Here is a 22,850-nt window from a genome sequence, read left to right as displayed (position 1 = left end):
TTAATATCTACCAACATAGGAAAAGAAAGAGTGTAAAACTAATTAACACCCTTTTTTTTTAACGGCAATACCCTATTCTTTTTTTTCCTTGATAGTTGTCGAAACAACATTTTTTTGCATAATTAACACATGGAGTAATTGTAAACCTTTTTTTATTTTTATTTTTTTAAACTCTGTTTCATTAGAACAGTAGTTATTGACACTCTTTTAAACGTTACCATATATGCATCGATGAAAATATTATGATGTTAACCAAACACACCACAAATTGGAGTTTTGTGTACCTTTTTTTTGTCACTCATTTTGTAACGTCTCGAATTTCAGAACATTAATAAAAATATTTAAAAGACAATTTTTCCAATTAAAATTCATAGATTTAATACATCCCTATTTCAAAAGCAGATGTCATCATATTACAACTATATCGAATTAAGTTTAAAGTTGCCGAATTTCACCAAATATTACAATTCCCCAAATAAACTTTGAAGCTCCCAAAATAAAGTTGACTTAAATTAATCAGAGCGACTACGCATACGGAAACCAAGGTTCTTCGGCTCCCTCCTCAGTGGCGTTGACTCCAATCGGATTGTACGACACTTTTGTTCTGTCTTCGGTACCTGGCGTTCGAGTTACCAGGGCAATATAGTACCGTGAGCGATGACGCCCAATAGCCAAAACCCACCCGAAACCCATAACTTACAAACAAGGAAATGTACAATACAATTAAAGGAAGAACAATTAAAGTAGCAAGCGATCAATTTCAATTACTAGCCTTTAACTTAGTGAAATCTAGAATCTCAACCCTTGAGAAACATACTCCCATGTTAACCATTAGGACTATGGCCACTCGTGATAACGCTCCCCCTTACTTGCCCTAACTGGGAGCCCCGATGAAACAGCCTAAGTTATTTAATTAGTCGGAGTCATCGGCCGCCTCGCAAGGATGAATTCCCCAGGGAACTAACCATAACCACTGGGCCCACAAGGAACTAACCGTAACCTTGGGAGTATATAGACCATAACCTGGTACTATAATACATATCACGTTTTTATCTCCTGTTTAAAAAGAGCGATCACGCAATGCCATATCCTAAGGTTTCGAATCGACAATCAACTGCTATACCCTGGCTTCATTTCTCTTCTCCCAAACTGGACTCTGTGGATAACCTCCAATAGATCTGAATTCACTGGATAACCTCCAAGAATCCCATTAAACCATCATTCCTCTGGCTAACCGCCAATCACATAATCTTCTATCTTCCAATTTCCTTTAACTTAAAAAAATCGTCTATGTGATCTTCTATCTACGTATATCAATCCCCAGTGAACCTAATGTCCGTTCTAAGTTGTCGTACAACAGGATGGATAACAATCAATCATAATAAATCATGCGATAAAACTAAACACGCGAATAATTATCATACGATAAAATTAATCAAGTGATTCAATATTCCAACTAAACATACCAACATGCTAAAAATATTTAACCGTGCGAAAACACTAATCATGCGATTAAAACAAGCTAAGTAATTCTTTTTATTTTCTCTCTTTTTCTTTTCAAAACTAAAATCTACGTTTACTCTTAATCATTTCGGGATGTTGACGGTATTAGAAAAAATTGTATTTGCACAAAACTAGGATCTAATCGAAGTTAATTAACTTTGGGGCTGATACGATTAGCTTTTAATACACTAGGGTGAGATTTACAAGCTAATCTAACTCTAGGGATTAAACAGTAATTATTCTAAAATATTTTAATATTTCCAGCAGTTGTCTTTCTTTCTTTTCTTTTCTGTTTTTTTTCTTTTTAGAAACAGAGGCGGTGGTTCGACGAAGTGGGCTTCTGGCCCGGACTCGACCCATGACGTCGGATCCGAATACAATCACACCGAACACTAAAAAATCAATATAGAGCATGATATATATGTAGGCAGGTGAGTTTCGGACTACCTCTCGTCTGGCAAAACGGGTTTCGGAGTGATTTGGTGGCGGGTCGGAGCGGCGGCGGAGATTGGTCGGATGGTGATGGTGAGCACGATAGGAGGTGATGGGATTCGGCGGTAATGCAGGAGGTTTAGGGAATGGAGCTACGGCGGTGAGGTGAGCTTCGGGTGGCGTCCGGTTACCGCGGAGAGAGGGAGATGGTGGAAGGAGGTGGTGATCTCTGGTCTTCTTCTCCCCTCTCTCTCTCTCTCTCTCTGTGCTGCCGAAGATGGCTGAAAATAAAAGAAAGAAGATGGAGAGGGATATATGGGTTAGGATTTTTGCACAGGGGATATTAGCCCATGGTTAATATTGATGTGTCACATTGGGAGGGTTTTAAGGAGGAAAAAGTGGGATTTGTCTCTCCCCTTTTCAGCCGAAATATAAACAAAAGGGGGTGGGGAAAGATTTGGTCCGGTGCAACACACGCACACATTAAGAAAAATCACTCATCGGATACGCGCGCACACGATCGATTACGGAATTAACATTTGGTGTGACGACATAAATAATTTTTCGTATTAAATAACTAACGAGCATAAATAATATTTTTGTTTTGATATTCATTATTATTATTATTATTATTTTAAAAAAATCAGGTCTTTACACATTTAATATTATGGGTTTCTATATATATCTTTAAAACGTTTTCTATTGTTATTCCCATGATAATTTTTGACTATTAATCTCTTTCAAATTTCAGATAACTTTTTGGGAGTTTAATAATCATGGACAATCTAAGCGTCTAAGGCCATGTGAGTTGAACTGTTTTATTTTATACCTTGGTCGTAATAATCAAATTAATTGTTTCCTATGCATTCAGTGTATTCTTCATTTTCTTATGCAACTCGACGGTGACTTGCAGAAAATGTAAGAACTGTTTACTCAATTGCATTGCTTAATCTGAATTTATATATTTGATTCATATTTGCTTTGTTTTATTTTTTCAGTACAAAGGTTACGTGTCTTCGAGAAAAAAATGTAATTGTGTTGATTCATGATGAGCAAGAAGTTAATCGTATTTTTATGTATGAGGTATGCCTACCAATGCCATTATTACTTTACTCCCTCTGTACTGTAAGGGGCCAACGAATTGATAAAAAGGGATGTGGTGCCATACAATATAGATCTTTCGAGAAAATATAATTCTCACATCAATGTGAAAGTTTGTCCTGAAATAAGATCTGTTAAGTATATCCACAAGTACATCTACAAAGGTCATGATCGTACCAAAATAGTGTTGAGAGACGAATAAACGAGATCTAGAATTAAGGTAACTACTATTAGTCACCATTTTACTTTTACAATAAAGGATTCTTCTTGCTCGTTAATTATTTTTTTAGGCTGTTATTCATCCTAATTGTGCTTTTTGGATGAACTAGATATGTGTTGGGGTACAAAAACTCTTGGGAGGCAGATGGAGAGACAAATTTCAAGACAATAAGACCTATGTTGAACACCTTTTTTTCTCTTCTACATTTGTGTTTCAGATTTGACTCTATACAAATTTTTAGATTTTTTATGCATGTTAAAATTGGATTCTATGAATGCAACATGGTATTGGTTTTAAGTTTTATGGTTTGGATTAATATAGTTTAGTGTGTATCCAATCAATGCAATATGTGATTGGGATTACCATTGGTAGTGATGTACATATGGGTAGGGGCTTAACAAATAAAACTTTTTGTTGCAGAGTGCTGGTTTGGATTAATATAGTTTAGTGTGTATCCAATCAATGCAATATGTGATTGGGATTACCATTGGTAGTGATGTACATATGGGTAGGGGCTTAACAAATAAAACTTTTTGTTGCAGAGTGCTGCAGGCATAGGTTTGTAGCATATCAAAGTTTTGCAACAACAAAAATATATTGCATCGAGACTAATATTTTACCTATAATGTAGCACGTGGTTTAATGAGCTGTACTTGGGTTGTGAGTCTTGTGACTGAGTGTTCAATTGATTTTAGACTGAGTATTCATTTCATTTTTGGGCTGGGTGTTCCACACTACTAGAATTGGGTGTTCACATATATTTTGGTTGAGTATTCAAAAAAAGGCTAATCAAAAAAACATTTAAGGAAAAATATTTTTTTTGGGTGTTTATGTAACCATTTTTTTTAAGCTATACAGCTGCCTCTATCAATAGATATGTTGTGTTATTGTTTGTCGCATAGTTGAATTTGTTGGACAGGGGTTGGTATATTACATGCAAGTTTAGTATTAATTTGCGTGTGCTTATTATTTGAGCCGTATATTGCATGTGAGTTTAGTATTATTTGTTTTCGTGTGCTGATTGTTCAAACCGTGCCTTCAGGCACGACTCCGAATCGATGGCCGTGCTTGAACCATGGTACACTTAAATTTTTGACCTGCTTGAATATTTTTTGCATCTCAATTTGACTTGCGCATATACCATATTTTACTTTGTTCCTACCCATTTTTTTCAACATGTCCTCCATTTGCTCATTGTTCAACCCATATCTTTAGTTGTCTTCAAAATGTATTGCGCCGTGCCTTTAGGTATGGGTATTCGTTAGTCTAAATTAAGAGAATGAATTGTGATCCTGTCCTACAATACTTTTTTAAAGATAAATCATAAATGAGTTCTGATATTATATCAAATGATATCCGATAACATAATTTTCGACATGATTTATGTTTTCAACAAGACTTAAAAAGTAGTAACACTTTCAACCTAAGTGTAACGTCCCTAATTTTAGGAACGTTAAATGGATAATTTCATTGAAAATAAAATGGAGTCTGGCTCAATATTACATCATAATCTTAACAAAAGTACTTTTATTCAACAAAAGGAGGGGGTAAACTAGGGTTCCTATCTACTGCTCCGCCTCTTCTTCCATTCTGGCCAGCTCCTCAGCTCCAAAAGCTTCCAAGGTGTAGAGTTCACCCTATTCGTCTATAAGATCTGACACATTATACCAGTGTCGCCACCAATTAATATGTCAGAGTCACCAAAATGTAACACCGTGAGCTACAAAAGCTCAATAGAGTAACCCATACCCACTAACTCTTAACTTACGAACAAATGATCACAAATTCAATAATTTCCACATAGCTCATACATATTCAACAAAACAGTTAACAATGACACATCCGCATTCACTATTCAACTAACGTTGGAGTTCATGATTTTTTGAGTTTCTCCTACACTTCTCGTAGACCGTGTCACTGGTTTCACCTTTCATTAACCAAATCAACATTTTCAAAATCGTCATTTTAACACACCCAACCTCAGTTCCACCGTTCTGGTCTCCCGAGTATCCTCACAATGGTTCCGCCGCACCGGGTTCCCATTGGCACACAAAACTTTGCATTGGCTCCTCTCCGCGGATAACCAAGCCATATTACCAATGAAGCTACCACGTCCGGCCCCATTGGCAATCTTCACAATGGGCTACCAAGTCCGGCCACATTATGATTTTCACAATCCACGCAATGGGCTACTAAGTTCGGCCATATAGCAAGTTTTCATTCACACAACGGGCTACCAAGTCCGGCCACGTTGCGGTTTTCGCAATCCACACGATGGGCTACCAAGTCCAGCCACATCGCGGTTTCCACACACACAATGGGCTACCAAGTCCGGCCACATTGCGGTTTCAAACATACTTTGCCATTAACACACCGTAGGTGTCATGTTTCTACTTTCTCAGTTTCTGTGTCTCGTTTTCATGCAACGACTCCGCGATAGGATTTTTCACATATGTAATCATAAATCATTCATTGTAATTTTGAAACTAAACTAGCAAGATCATCCAACTCTTTGGAGTGAAAATCACTTATGCTTTACAACAAGACAAGTAACGCAAGCAATTTATGCATACATGCTCATAACCATCCTAAAGATCAAAATACGAATACTTCTATCGACGATAAAGTCTTATCTTTCAAAAAATCGTTCTTTTTTCCTTTGTGTGAAGTTCAAAACAACATATGTTTATTAGAGTAAAAGTTGATTATTCCAGCATGCTCATACTTCCATTAGCGAAAATAAGTTTGTTAATTATCATGCATTCCAAACCTTATAGGTGAAAGATAACCTTATATACTCAAAGAAAACGGTTAGGGACATTCTACGTATACTTAGAGATAGGGGATAAGGATAATCTACCGTTCTTCTTGGCGGTAGGGTGGCTACGGAAAGGTAAGTCGGCGGTCGAATAGAGTAACTTCCTACGGTAAGCTTCCGGTAGTTTCGAAAGAGAGAGGTTTCTCTTGAAACTTGTTCTCGACTACACTACTTAAACTTTTTTTTTTTTTGGATTGAAAGGGTGGTCGAGTGGTGGTTTAGTGGCGGCCTAGGATGAGTTTCTTGAAGAACACAAGAAGAACTCAAAAACAAGAAGAACAAAGAACAATTGCAAGGATTCTAGAGAAAGAAGTTGAATGGGTGGAGGTGTGTGTTGAATGGCAAAGATGGGATGCTATTTATAGCCAAACTAACTTCTATTACCCAATGAATAAAATTTTTCTTAGCAAATATTGTCCAATGATTAAAAGGGTAATTATGAAAGGTATGGTCTTGTCTAATCAAGCTTTTCATGCATGCCAAGACTTGTCAATCCAACTTAGGTGTAAGAATAGGTAATTATGAAGATTTTCTAAGACTTAAAGGCAATCCTAGGTAATTATAACCTAGATTGGTAAGTCTTGCAAGTAAGAAGGAAATGATGGCTAGACTAATGTGTAGTCTTCCCAAGTTTAGTCAATCCTAGGCTAGGTTGTAGTCAATTTTCTAGGATGATTAAAGGCTAGGATTCTATGCTAGAAATTGACTAGAAATGGGTTGGCAAGTCATAAATAGGCTTAAGGCTAGAGGGGTAGCTTGTGGGAGTGAATAAAGCACACCACACACTCCATCTCTCTCCCTCCTTCTCGGCCTCCCTCTCTCCCTCCCTCTCTCTCTCTCTCTCTAGTACTATGAACATATATATATATACATATACATATACATATATGTACATCTAGGAAAATCTAGGAAAGTAAGTCTAAGAGGGGAATTAGGTTCATGGTTATTCTTCCTAGGCTTGCATGCATGGCAAGGCTAAGTTTGCTTCTTTTGAAAGCAAAATGATGACTTCTTTTGGTAGTAAAATGATGGCATGAGTTGTCTTGTAAAATATATAAACACATTGGCAAATCTAGCTTCCATTATCCAAGGGACAAAAATTTCTCTAACATTTATTATCCAATGGGTAAAGGAATAATGATGATGACTAAGGTTGAAATGACTAGAAATGGAGTATAATGATGACCTCTCTAGGTCTAAAAGGTTCAATTAGGGTTAGAGGGGTTCATAAGGTTCAAAGATAGTCAAAAAGGTCCATCTAGGATTAGGAAATTGTAACTAGGTGGATTGGTAGTTCGGTTTCTCCAACTAATCGGTTAGAAACTAACCCTATTTGCTATGTAAGATTTCTAGCCAAGAAATATAAATTTTAGGGACTAAAATCTAATTATGACGAATTATTAGAAATTAAAAGGAATTTTTTTAAAAGTAAAAACAAGTAATTAAACAAAATTTAAATATTTAACAAAAATTTTATTTACCAAAAATTAGGGACGTTACACTAAGGCTATCGACAATGGCATAATTAAAAGTAATATCTTTCTAAAGTTACCATCTATATTATAAAACAGAGTGATTTTTGTCTACCCATACAAACATGAGCACCTCTACAGCCGTTGATCGCCTTCAAGCTAAGATCGTAGCCATCCGATTAAGAGAATGTTTCTTTAAGTTATACATTGACCTGCTGTTGTGGTAATATATACAATTTCCTTTCCAATTTATTACATTTTGATTTTTTTTTCATTTTAAGTTGATATTATATCAATAGGGTTGATAATAAATTATTGCCTTTTTTTTTATATTTCTTCTCTCTACCTTGGCATGAGCTTTTTAAAGTGAGACAGAGAGTGAATAGGTTATATTGGACAGATAGAGCAGACAACTTATTTAAGTTCAAAGTGTATTTCGTTTGAATGTGCCTTTAGGCACGGGCATCCGCTATATTTGTACAAAATATAGCTCACAATAGTACAATCAAACTTAGCAAATCTCTTTAGAAATAATCAAATTTTGGGATTTGGATAATCAAAATTAGCAACATTTTTCTAATAACCAAATTTAGTAAACCCCACATATTCTCAATCAAATATACCCATCATTACATAAAAAATATTCTCTCTGTTCCACAACCCACCCCCCCCCCCCCCCCCCCCCCTTCTCTTTATTTTTCAACAATATTTTCAAAAAAAAATTTATTTTTCAACAATATTTTCAAAAAAAATATACTTTTTTAAAAAATAGTTTTTTTCCAAAAAATTATGTTCTTAAACTGTTTTTCATAGAGTTTTTATAATAAAAAAACTATTCTTTTTTTGAAAAAGTATTTATTTTAAATATTGTTTTTTTCAAAACCTTTTCTTATATAAAATCTATTTTTTTCAAAAACTATAGTTACACAAAAATTGTTTTTTTAAATAGTTTTTACAAAATTTCCAAAACTATTTTGTATTTCTAATACATAGTTTTTAATAGTTTCAAAATTATTTTTAGAAAAACAATTTTCTATGTTTATAGTTTATAGTTTTTTGTAGTTTGAAAAAGTGATGTGGCAAGTTTTGGATATCCAATTTTGAATTTGTCGTTGTAGACCCTCTACATTGCTAACATTTTTTTTATCGGCAAAAATTACATTTTATTAGAGAAAAGAGAAAGGATTCCAGACAAAAGTTGAAAATACAGCTAGAGAAACAAAGCCCAATACAACAACTTAGGGTCTAAAATGCCCAGATTACAAAAAATACAGCTCAAACATCAAAAGGCCCAAGATTCTAGACATTTATTAAATGAGAGAGAAATCCAATAGGACATAAATACTATAAATGTGAGATAAAGAAGAGGAATGAATGCTTTTTTTTTTTTGGCATTTTTTATTTTTGAATTGTTTTGTTACTCAACTGAGTGGATTTTCATACGCATAAAAGATCACAAAAAGAGTTTCGTTTTAAGGTTGTTCCATATACGTTGTCTGCTTGGGCTCGAGTGAACATTCCGAAAAAAGTTCAGTTAAGTTATGTTATAGAAAAAAGAGGATTCTTTATTTTTTTTCTCTCCGACTGAGAAAGTTTTCATTCTTTAGTTCATTTTTATCAAAAACTTCAATCGGTACACGCAAGAAATAGGCCAATTCAACAGCTTTTTATTCAACTTTGCGTGGAGTAAAATTCTCATCAGTACGAGTCAAGGGAATGACCACTTGGCCTCGAATTTTCATAGAAAGAACATGACGAGCATAAATACCATTTTTAACTTCTATTATGACAGACTGAATATCTTTTATAAGAAATCGGAGGAACACAAAACGATTTTTTCTATGGAAATCTCCAACAAAAAAGACACACTATTCCTTCTTTTCGATCAAATCGATCATATCCACTACCTATATTTCACAAAATTGTGCACCACAAATAGGCGCTAATAAATAGACCCGTGATCCCAAAGAAAGACATTACGAGCCTTGGCAGAAAAAAAAAATGATTTGTTGAGGTGGAAATAAATATATCAAATTTCTACCAAGATAACTAGTAGTTCCAACCAATAAGAATCCTAATGAACCTAAAAAAGGATAAATGCCCAGCAAAAATTACTTATTTTTCGAGCCCCCTTTATAAGTTCTATCCATATAAATATTTTTCGTTTAGCATTTACAAAAAGTAATTGATTGAGCCATTGACAGGGCTTCTACGGGAGCTTCTTCGAATAATTTTGAAAAAGAATAGTAAACCTTATCCATTTTTAACAGAGTTTTAATGCTTGAACCATGAGATGAAATGAGTCGATAAAGCCTAAATCAAATTTTAAAAATACTAAAACAAGTGAGAAATGCACAATATGCAACTCTCCCAAGGCAAGATCTTATTATACTATCTCGTTAAACAACCACTATTTCTATATCGTTTCTCATAGAAAGTGTGTATACACTTAACAGAACAACTTCTTCTTTGAACAGTAAAGAGGGAAAGGAATAAAAAGGGGTTCGACCTTCCTCATTGTACATTTATGCTTCTGGGAAGAGCCCATCCAGTTCAAAGAAAACCCAAAATCTAGCCTTAAGCTTAACGCTGCCACCCACCGATCAAACAGAGAACCACCACCGAAAACTATGAAGCCCCACAGGCCACCCTAATCGGATATGCTTCTCGAATCCCACCACACCAACTGTTGCGACGCTACACCATGCCGTTAGGCGAGTACCAGGCCATCCAACAATGCCATGGTGGGAACCACACTGACCGCTCCCCCAAACCTAAAGAAACCCTTACCGTTACAGAAAAATTAGAGAACCCAGCGATCTCCGACTAGGAAACACGGGCTGAGTAAAAACCTTGAACAGAGAACAAATGGTGAGGGTAAGGGGTCGGAAAAAAAAACAGAGGGGAGAAAGAATAGATAGAAGATCGAAGACCATACCAGAAACGCCGACCTCGTTGGACGTCAGAAACCCTCGTGCGCGCCACCGTGAAGCACAGTAGATTGACTCCCAAAAAAGGCCAAGGATACCCGTATACTATGACCCATAAACGCCAGCATCGCCGTCAGAAACCATCTACCCATACAAACATGAACACCTTTATAGCAGTTGATCGCCTTCATGCTAAGATCGTATCCATCCGATTAAGAGAATGTTTTCTTAAGTTATACTTTGACCTGCTGTTGTGTTAATATATACAATTTTCTTTCCAATTTATTACCTTTTGATTTTTTTCATTTTAAGATGATATTATTTCAATAGGGTTGATAATAAATTATTGCCTTTTTTTTTTTCATTTCTTCTCTCTACCTTGGCATGAGCTTTTTAAAGTGAGACAGAAAGTGAATAAGTTATATTGGATAGGTAGAGCAGACAACTTATTTAAGTTGAGACTGTATTTCGTTTGAACGTGCCTTTAGGTACGGGCATCCGCCATATTTGTACAAAATATAGCTCACAATAGTACAATCAAACTTAGCAAACCTCCTTAGAAATAATCAAATATTGGGCTTCGGAGAATCAAAACTAACAACATTTTGCCAATAACCAATTTTAGTAAATCCCACATATTTTTAATCAAATACATCCATCATTACACAAAAATATTCTCTCTCTTCCCTTCCCTCCCTCTCCCCCCTTCTCTCCCTCCCTCCCTCTCTCTCTCTCTCTCTCTCTCTCTCTCTCTCTCAACAATATTTAAAAAATATATATTTTTGAAAAAAACATTTTTTCCCAAAAATTATTTTCTTAACTTTTTTTAAAAAAGTTTTTATAAAAAAAAAACTGTTCTTTTTTTTCAAAACTGTTTGTTTTTAAATTTTTTTTCAAAACCTTTTCTTATATAAAAACTATTTTTTTTTCAAAAACTATAGTTACATAAAAATTATTTTTTAAACTATTTTTATTTTTATAAAATTTCAAAAACTATTTTGTATTTCTAATACATAGTTTTTAATAGTTTCAAAATTATTTTTAGAAACGGTCCCGCTAACGGGTGCAAGTATGCACCCCATAAAAAATACTAAACTATTCTAACTGTTATCGGTGATGTCTCACGAGCGAGAGTGGTGCTTTCTTTTCACACAGTCATCAATTTCTTTTCTGACCCCTGTCCTTCTTTCCCAACATGAAAATTTTGACCTTTCTCTTTCCCCAATTCTAAAGAAACTTCCCTACCCTTTCCATTTTTTGTCATCTTGCCTTCAAACTTCAAAGCCCCAAACTAGAGCCCCACCTCCGGCACTGTCACCGGCGTATACCCATATCTCTCTATTCGTATACCCACCGTCACTAGCATCGTTGAGTTCGTTTCTGCCGTTGTCGATTTCAATTTTGATTCCAGAATCCACTGTCGTCGATTGGGAACAAGTCTCCTTCGTCATCGTCTATCTAAATTTGTTAAAGGAAAGCAGAGAGAGCTGCGCGCGCAAACTAAGGCAAATGAGGTTGGAAAACCTCGCCACACCCGATGATGTATTGTAGCTCCCAAGCAAAACAGCGAGGTTGGTGCGAGTCTCCTGGGTCTTTGATTTCATGATTTTCTCGCCAATTTTGTCAAATTTTGGGATGGAGCGAGTCTCCTGAAGATGCTCAAGAAGGAGAGCTTTTTCTGGCACGTTGGAGGGCAAGGATGAGGCTCAGCTTTTTTGTTAGTCAAGGAAACTGATTTGTTGTCCTTGATGGCGTAAAGAATTGTTTGAATAATTACACTTTTCAAAGTAAGAATTATTCCGATTCATAGGGTTTGGTCTAAATTTTGTCTTTATTTTCAAAAGTATTAAACAAAATTAGATGTCAAATGGCCTAGATCTCAGAGATTTTTTTTCTGTACTTTGCATAGTTTTGTTGTAAATGATCTTCCTTTGAGTTAGAATGGTTCTTTTGAAACACTTTAGATTAAATTTTGGGGATCTGACTTTTATTTTTGTTTATTGTCCAGTGTATAATGGTGTGTACGTGTTATACTATCAAAGATTTAGACAAAAGATTATGGAGAGATGTTGGCAGGTGTCTCGAAGGCCAGATGAAGGAGAAGAAGATCAAGAGGGTTGACTCGGTGCCTAGCAAATAAAAAGAGAGTTGACTCGGTGGTGGGTGGGTACGCAGAGAGAAGGAGAGACGTGTTCATTTTGCTCGAAAAATGAATTGGGAGAGAGAAAAATTAATTACTACCGTACAAGAGAACAATTCAAGGGCAATTTTGTAATTTAATTCGAAAAGTAAAATATGGCATTGAAAAGTAAAATATGGCAGTGGAATAGGACCTTTTATACTGACACCTACATAAAAAGCTACCCTAGACCCACGCCAAACGGGTGCATCGGTTTACCGGTTAGAATTTGCCTTGTAGAAAAATAATTTTCTATGTTCATAATTTTTAGTTTTTTATAGTTTAAAAAAGTAATGTGGCAAGTTTTGATTATCCAATTTTGAATTTGTTATTGTGAACCCTCTACATTGCTAACATTTTTTTTTTGATTGGCAAAAGTAACATTTTATTAAAGAAATGAGAAAGGATTCCAACCAAAAGTTGAAAATACAGCCAGAGAAAAAAAGCCCAATACATCAACTTAAGGCCTAAAATGCCCACGTTACAACAAGTACAGCTCAAACATCAAAAGGCCTAAAAAGCCCAGATTAAAAGAAATAAAACCCAGCCCAAAGAAAATCCAAAAATCTAGCCCTAAGCTTAACGCCGCCACCTACCAATCAGACAGAGAACCACCACCGAAAACTTCCAAGCCCCACAGGCCACCCTAATCGGAGATGCTTCCCAGATCCCACCACACCAACTGCTGGGACGCTACACCATGCCGTTAGGCGAGTACCGAGCCGTCCAACAACGGCCATGGCGGAAGCCATGCCCACCGCTCCCCCAAACTTGAAGAAACCCTCACCGTTAGTCAAAAATTAGAGAACCCAGCAGATCTTCGGCTGGGAAACACGGGCTGAGTAATGGCCATGAACGCAGAACAAACGGTGAGGGTAGGGGGTCAAACAAAAAAAACATAGGGGAGAAAGAATAGATAGAGGATCGAAGACCATACTAGAAATGCCGACCTCGTCAGACATCCGAAAGCCCCGTGCGCGCAGCCATGAAGCATAGTAGATCGAGTCCCAAAAACGACCAAGGATACCCGGACATTAAGATCCATAAACATTAGCATTACCACCAGAAACCACCATCGCAGCCATCAAACCACCATCGCCGCCGTCTCACTGATACCGTTACCGATTGTTTTGTGAAATAGGAAAAAAAGGAATGAAAAGGAACGTGGAGGGGTAGAGAAGATGGGGGAAACGAGAGGAGGGAGGGAGGAAGAGAAGAGACAGAGGATGTGAAGGAAGAAGGATAGCCCGGAGGGAGCAGGGGAGAGGCGGAGCCTCCTCCCTAGGCGGTAGAACCCAATTTTTCGCCCTTGATTGTACAAATTCTAGAGAGAGAGAGAGAGAGAGAGAGAGAGAGAGAGAGAGGTTTTATAAATTCTATCCAACGCCAATGTCAAACCCACTTTTCCACCACCGCCTATTATGGGCCCCACTGAATGTCTATTATTGTGATCTGAACCGTTCATATTTTAAGACCCATAATATAGTATTGCCATGCAAAAAATTAGTTTGATCGAAAGTCGATAGATATATCCAAATTTGAATTTTGGTTTATAAAATGAATGATCTAATTTCTGTCAATAATAATAAATGTAAGTGGAAAAAATCAGATGGTCCTTGTAGTAGCTCAGAGAACTCAAAGACTTCTTGTGGTTCCTGTTCGGAATCCTTGTACCGTCACCGGAACCCTAATCTGCAAAATAGACAAGGGGTGAGCGCACCTTTGCCCCTCGTGGCAAAGGCCCTCTGATGTCTAAGTTAGTATCTCGTACTGGACAGAAACCCTAATTATCTATAAGAAAGTATTAGTGCAACATGTTGCGTACCTTTTGCCTATAGGTGAACCTTGTTTATAACCTCTTCAAAAAAAAAAAAAAAAAACCTTGTTTATATAGATATACGAATACTTGCTGCTCAAGCATCCTTGTTGCCCTAAGTTTCCTATCTCGTATAGGAAACTTTGCTCTTCTAGACTCCCTCTTTCTCAATAAGCCGAGATCCTATTCACATAGAGATTCTTCTCTTCCCAGGATTCGCTCCATACTAGGACTCTTTCCTTACTTATCCGGAAGGAATGTTCGGCTTCCTTACCTATAAGATTTTATTCTCTTTTAGAATACTCTTACCACCTTATCAGTTAAGGCCGTCTTTCCAAGGGATCTTCCATGTTTGACCATCTCATTGCCGAATAGATTCCTCCCTCTAATGACTTTTTATGCCACCTATCCTCAATGCCGACCACCGTCCTTATCGGCGGTACGTCCTAGTTTATAGACCATGTTGTAAATGGAGAAAAATGAAAAAGGCTTTGAACAACACAAGAGTGTAACGGCTACATGTGACTCCTCGCCGGAACCCTAGCACACCGTCTAAACTCTAATCTGCAAAATAGACAAGAGGTGAGAGCACCTTTGCCTCTCGTGGCAAAGGCCCTGCGATGCCTAAGTTAGTATCACGTACTAGCAAAAAACCCTAAATAACCGTAGGAAGTATCGAATAGTGCAATGTATTGTGTACTGTTTACCTCTAGGTTTATCTCATATTTATAGATTCACAGATGCTTGCTGCCTAAGTATTCATGTTGCCTTAGGTTTCTTACCTTGTATAGGAAACCCAGGATATCTTGGATTATCGTTCCCTTATCAATTCATTACCTGAATACTTTTTAGGACTCTTTTCATAAGGAGTCGAACATCCCATTCTTGTTGGGTATCTCTCCGTGATCCTATTTTCTCGAGATCTTATTCCCTTACGGAATTACACTGTTCTAGAACCTTCTAGAACGTTCCTTGCATCTGGGGCTGCTTTCCCCAAAGTTCTTCTCCTGTTCGGCCCTCTCGTTGCCGAACAGACTACTTGGACCAATGACTTCACATGTCACTGTACCTAGATCAATCTCTTGGTCCAACAACTTTTCATGTTTGCTGAACCTTGACCCCGTACAGACTTCCTGGACCAATGACTTCTTATGTCGCCGGTCCTTATTGCAACCACCGTATTGCACGGTGAGTTATCCTGTCTTAACCAAACCTAGTACCGAGCAAATTTATCCTGCTCCTGCACCTGCCTTTACAAGTGGCGTGCCTCGTACTGCCCATATTAAATGTGAATGGACATCCTTTATGGAACGGGATGCCCAAACGGCGTTTGAAATGACGTTTCACATACGCCACCCCACTTATTAGGGTATATTTGGGATTTTGTCCCATTTTGAAACCACTTTCTCTCTCTAAACTCCTTCTGCAGAAAGAAAGCTTGTTCGTACCCACCATTGGAGCACTGTTCACCACCTCGAGGTCCTTTCTTTATGCACTTTTAGGATCTTCGATCGTCGTACCGTAAGTCACTGTTCCTTTATTTTCCCATTTTTTCTTCAATTTAGGGTTCTCTTCTCATTTAGGGTTTTTTTCGATACCCCTTCTTCCATCTGTATACCTTCCAACAATGGGGAGGTTTAGATGGCACTGTAATACCCCTCAGGCTATGGCCAGTTTCAAATGTTGTTATGAGATTCCTAATGACATAGCCACTGCACTCGCCCCTGAGGACGCTATTCGTGAGTGTCTCGATAACGACACTCTTCATATTCTAGTTATTGCCGTCGTCGAAGGCGGCGTTAGGTTTCCTTTGGCTCCTCTGCTTCGTTAGGTCCTAGCCCATTATCTATTGTCCCCAATGCAAGTTTCTGCCAACTTCTTTCGTGTCGTTATGGGCATAAATGCCATAAATCAAATGCCAGGCACATCCCTAGGTTTACATGATATTCATCATCTGTACAGCATTTCCAGAACCAAGGATGCCCTAACCTATTATATGAAGAGTAGGGATTCTAGGTAGAAACTTGTCCTCGAACTTCCTGATTCTGCTTGGGGAGATGATGATTTTCTTATCATCACGGGGAACTTCGAGTCCAGAGATGAGGATGGTCAAGTGATAGGTTTCCACGCCCCTCACAGATTTGGGCAACCACGTTAGTTTCTTTCACTTGTTGCGTCCTTTATTGCTCAAAGTTTACTCGTACTTTGCTAATTCACTCTGTTGCATTCTCTTTGTAGCCACAAATGTCAACCAAGGTCATGACATCATTACCCCACAAGTCCACGTGATTGATATTAACCATGCTCTTGCTTTCAACGGACAAGGAACTTATCTCGCAGGCCAAGCAAGAGTAGCACAAGTACTGCTAAGCTACAGGGCTTCATACAGGGGATTCATTGACCACTGCACAAGAGCAGCTGACAACCCCGAGCTCCTTACCGCCTCTTCCTCAAGTCCCGTTCATGGAAGGACCAGTCGTTCCCCCACTCCACCAATTCCTAATGAGCCCATCCAACTTGCCGAGGAAGCCTCTACTTCATCTTCCAGTGGCTACAGTCCATCTCCTTCATCACAAGAAATGAATCAGCCAATCAATCTCAGCAGCCTATTCTCCCTTCCAGGACACAACCATGGTCGTGGCTCTACTCGTGGCCACGATGGCTCTCTAGGCCATGGATGTCGGGCCTCTATCCAAACTAACACTCCACCAGGCTTTTCCCCTAGTGAGGTTGCTGATGCCCATCGTGAAAAATGCCAACGTTTGGAATCTTTGTTGAACAAAAGGCTCCTACCTCAGACCTCTGCAACTCTAACTCCTGTTTGGGCTCCTCAACGTATAGTACCTATGGTAATCAGCCTGTCACCATCCAAGATAGCGTAGAGTTAGAGGGGACTACCCTTGCCTTGTCCTAAGCTTTTATGCTACCAGGAGACATGAAAAAAGAAGTGGCCAGCTCCCCTAACAACCTCTTTGGTTTGTTCATGATCAATAGTGCCAAGGTAAACTTCTTGTATTTGTTGCTAGTGACCTAAATCATGTCCCCCCTGTGTTTGCTTCAACTGTTTGGGTATCTAGGCAATGCAAAAAGATGGTGGCTATGGCCCAGAAGCTCGACCAATTTGAGCCCCAACGTGCCAAGCTGGCCAACGAGAACGCCCAACTTCAACGCACAATTATTAGGCTCGAAAGAGAAAGAGACCAAGCTCGTGGCGTGGTGGACGGGCTGAAGATCAAGCTTGATGGAGCAGAAGACAGTCTAAACCAGTCTCTCATGGAGCTGGAAACAAGCAAGAATGAAGCTAAGGTTGTATACCAGCAAGGATTTAACGAAGGAATTAATGTGGCAATTGAAAGCTACAAGACCCAAATGCCTGGCATCCAGGACGAAATCTGGTACAGCTGAGTCTTCTGTTCTTTGGACTGAAAACAATCTTCCCAGTTCCATGATTGTATTGAACGAAGAAGAATTTATGGAGGAGGGGGAGGACAACTGGGACAGAAAGCTGAATGGACATGTCTCCGAGCAACCTGTTGCTATGGCCGACCATGGTGATGAAGTGACCAACCCTGGCCAAAAGGAAGCCAGTGGTGGTCTTAACGAAGGTAGCACGATTGTGGAAGACACACCCACGCAAGCTGCTTCCCCTCTTGCCATTCAAGACTTAACTGCCGAAGAGTAAAGTTGGTTCAGACTTTCAAGAACAATTTTAATATCCCAAAACAGTTTAGTGGCCCTGCGTGGCCATAAATCTTGCCCTGCATGGCACAAATACATTTTAACACATCTAACACAGGTATTTGGCCTTTCGAGGCATAACTCTGGTTTTGCATGCTTTGGCTTTGCTAGGCTTTGAAGTTTGTTGCTTGGCCCTTCGTGGCCTGTTGACATCGCAGGTGGCCCTTCGTGGCCAAACATCCATGTTTAGTTGCTAAGTGTTCTCATACTTAGTCAAGTTCATGTACATGTTTAAGTGATTCGTTCTTAACTTGTTCGGTTACTCTTCAAGTGTGTTCGTACTTGGATAATCATCTAAGTATTGCTCGTACTTAGCTGTTTGTTGTATGTATCCCAAGGTTCACGTGCTTAGGAAAAGTCCTAAGTTTGTTCATACTTAGATAGATCTGCATGTTCTCGTATGCTCCCCAAGTTATCACGTACTTGGAAATATTCCTAAGTGTATTCATACTTAGGTTGTACTCGTAAGTTTCCCATACTTAGACGAGTGCGCAAATGTATTCATATTTGGTAGAATTGTGCATGTTCACGTATGCATTCTAGGTTTATTCATACCTGTACAAATAACCAAGTATATTTGTACTTGCAAATTTTTGAATTGCTCGTAATTTTGTACTATACTACACCCCTCTGCTCCCCAATACGAAGCAAGGAAATACGGTGTATAACTTTTTAGCTCCGTATTCAAACAAAGGAGTGGAGTGAAAATCCATAACCATAAAAGACCATAAAATTTGAAAAAAACTCATAATCAAATTCCTTATTCATGATCTGATAACTCAAGGGGGCGTTATTCGTACCCTTGCAACTAATAAAGAATAAAAAACAAGGGAATTTGATTTGTAATTCCCACACAATCACGATATGCATCCTAAAATAGAATGAAAAATAAACTGAAGTCTTTCACACAAAGAACTTCCTCAAATTATGGACATTCCAAGGCCTTGGCACCGGGTTCCTGTCCATGTCCGCCAAACGATAAGCCCCAATGTCCACTATCTCAGTTACACGATATGGGCCTTCCCAATTGGCCCCCAGCTTGCCCTCATTGGCCACCTTGGTATTGCCGAGCACCTTACGAAGCACAAGGTCTCCAATGCCAAATTCTCGTGGGTGGACATGCTTGTTGTAGCTTTTCATCAGCTGCTCCTGATATGAGGCCAAATGAACTAGAGCCCTCTCTCTCCGTTCCTCGGTCAGATCCAGCTCGATCTCTAGGGCTCTGTCATTGCCTCCACTTTCAACCAAAGTGGTCCTGTTGGTCAGCAAGCCCACTTCTAATAGAATAACAGCCTCTGTTCCATATGCTAATGAATGGGGGGTCTCTCCCGTAGACCTCCTAGGAGTTGATTGGTGCGCCCACGGACCGGTGGCAATTGGTCGGGCCACTTTCCCTTTGCTTTGTCCAACCTCTTCTTGATCCCGTTAAGGATGGTTTTGTTGGACGCCTCTGCCTGCCCATTACTCTGAGGGTAGGCCGGGGTTGAGTAATAATTCCTTATCCCATACTGGGCACAAAAAGCCTTGAACTTCTTCTGGAATTGGGACCCATTATCCGTAATCAGTGAATAAGGGACTCCAAACCGAGTGATTATACTTTCCAAACGAACCTTTCTATCATAGGCTCAGTGATCTTGGCCAACGGCTCTGCCTCAATCCATTTAGTGAAATAATCTATTGCTGCCAACAGAAATTTCCTATTCCCAGTTGTCTTGTGGAGTGGACCCACGATGTCCTTCCCCCATTGTGCGAATGGCCACGGACTTGTCAACGACACCAGATCTTCGGCTGGTATTCAGATCATTGGTGAGAATTTCTGACACTTCTCACAAATTTTCACATACACCTTTGCTTCTTCCTACATGTGCGGCCACCAATAAACTTGGGTGATTGCTCGATGGGCAATGGACTTGCCCCCAGCATGGCTTCCACGCTTCCCCTCGTGGATTTCGTGGAGGAACTTCTGCACCATTTCTGGGTGCACACAAAGTAAGTATGGTCTAGTGAAGGACTTTCTATACAGCTTTCCTTCAGGAGACAGCCAAAATCGTGTAGATTTTGTCTTTATCTTGTGAGCCTCCTTTTTATCCGTGGGGAGTATCCCATCTCGTAAGAACTCTACTATTGGATCCATCCAACTTGGTCTTTAGGTCACGTCCAAGACCAATTTTCACGCTCCTTCCAATGCTCGGCTCAGCAAGATAATCTACCGCCACCCTTCTCTTGAACTCTGTTGGCACAGCTGCAGCCAACCAAGCCAGTGAATCTGCATGTGCGTTCTGCCCATAACTTATCTGCTCAATGTACACCTTCTCAAAAGTATCGAGTAGATCCTTGGCAGCCTCCACGTAGGCTACCATCTTTTCATTCCGGGCCTCGTATTCCTCGGACAGCTGGTTCACCACAAGTTATGAATCACAATACACTCTTATTCTTTTTGCCTTCAGGGTCTTTGCACTTCTCAAACCTGCTAGGAGTGCCTTATACTCCGCCACATTGTTAGATGCACTGAAACCCAACCGAACAGACAACTCTAACATTACTCCCTCAGGAGGAAAGAGCACAACTCCAATCCTGGAACCCGTGTTACATGCAGAACCATCAACAAACAATTTCCACGCCAGAGGATCTTGTTCGGCAAGTGCCTTTCCCTTCCTGGCTGGTGGCTTAACTGCTTGCCAACACTTGTCCCTTTATTGCGATGCACGGCTGATAATCAATATCGTATTGGCTTAGCTCCACCGACCAAGTTGAGATTCACCCTGAGAAATCTACCTTTCGTAGCAATGATTTCAAAGGAAACTCCGCGTAAACCACAATTTTGTGACTCTGGAAATAATGGGGCAACTTTCTTACTGTTGTCCTCAATGCCAGGACCAATTTCTCCAGAGGCAGATATCTCGTTTCTGCATTTAAGAATGTCTTGCTCACATAGTAGACAGGAATTTGCTCGGATCTCTTATCCCTTAATAGTACTGCACTAACAGCATGTTTAGTCACTGCTAAGTACAAAGTTAAAGACTCACCCGGTTCAGGAGTAGACAAGAGCGGAGCTACTGCCAAGTAGTTCTTTAGGTCTTGGAACGCTTGTTCGCATTCTGCTCCCCATTCGTATCCTTCTCTCTTCTTCAAAAATTGAAAGAAGGGCCTACACTTATTGCTGGACCGGCTGATGAATCTGTTTAGGGCTGTTGCCATCCCCATCAGTCTTTGGACCTCCTTCGTGGTCCTAGGACTTTGGAGCCTCTGCAAGGCCGTTATTTGATCGGGATTTGCCTCTATCCCTTGTATGGTCACAAGATGGCCCAAGAACTTCCCCGAACTTACTCCGAACAGACACTTCGAGGTGTTAAGTTTCAGCTTGTACTCTCTCAGAATCTCGAAGGCTTCCTTCAAATTAGCTATGTGGTCCTGCTTCTCCTTGCTTTTGACCACCAAGTCGTCTATGTAAACCTCCATAGTCTTACCGAGCAACTTTTTCAGCATAATCGTTGCCAGCCTCTGGTAAGTTGCCCCGACATTCCTCAAGCCAAAGGGCATGACATTGTAACAATACAGCACTCTTGGAGTAATAAAGGAAGTCTTCTCCTGATCTGACCCCTACATAGCAATTTAGAGATATCCTCGATATGCATCAAGGAAACTCATGCGTCCATACCCAGCTGTTGCATCCACCAACTGATCTATTCTTGGGAGAGGGAAACTGTCCTTAGGACAGGCTTTGTTCAAATCAGTGAAGTCGACGCAGACACGCCACTTCCCGTTCTTCTTCTTTACTACCACAGTGTTAGACAACCACTTTAGGTAATAAACTTCTCATATAGCCTTTGCTTTCAGCAAACGGTCAACCTCCTCGATAATATCATCTATGTGTAATACGACTGACCTTCTTTTCCTATGCATTACGGGCTTATGTTGTGGATCCACATTCAAGTGGTGGCAAATCACATTTGCATCCACCCCGGGCATTTCTTCGGGTACGCAAGCGAACACATCAACGTGCTCTTTGAGGAATCCCACCAACTCTTCCTCTTCTTCTTCATTCAGGTTTTCCCTAATCAAGAAATACCTCTCTGGATCAATCTCATTGATTTGAACCTTCTTCAAGCCTTCCACCACTTTTTCGGTGTGGTTCCCCCCGACATCCTCTATGGTCAGCTGGTTTGGAACCTCGACGGCTTGGACCAATTGTGCTTTAGGTGCCTTCTTGATGATAGACATCAGGCATTGCTGGGCAACCTTTTGATTTCCCCTGATCCTCTCAATGCCATTAGATTTGGGAAACTTCACCATCTGATGGTAAGTGGAGGAAACCGCCCTCATCTTGTGCAACCATGTTCTTCCTATAATCACGTTACAGGAAGATGGTACATCCACCACCAGGAAATTGGTTCGTAGCACCACTGTTCCTGCCTGAACAGGAAGAGTTACCTTGCCCAATGGCCAGACTGCTCCTGCACTGAATCTGACCAAAGGAGTTATTGATTGCACCAAGTTTGCCTGTGTCAGTCCCATCTTTTTAAATGCATCGTAATACAGTACTTCTGTGCAACTTCCTGAGTCCACCAAAATCCTCTCCATGTCATACTCCCCAATTCGTAGGGTTATGACCAAGGCATCATTTTGTGGCACCTGGACTCC

The sequence above is a fragment of the Rhododendron vialii genome, chromosome 1a (genome assembly GCF_030253575.1).
Source record: "Rhododendron vialii isolate Sample 1 chromosome 1a, ASM3025357v1".
Classification (NCBI taxonomy): Eukaryota; Viridiplantae; Streptophyta; class Magnoliopsida; order Ericales; family Ericaceae; genus Rhododendron; species Rhododendron vialii.
Note: the sequence above shows the minus strand (reverse complement) of the source record.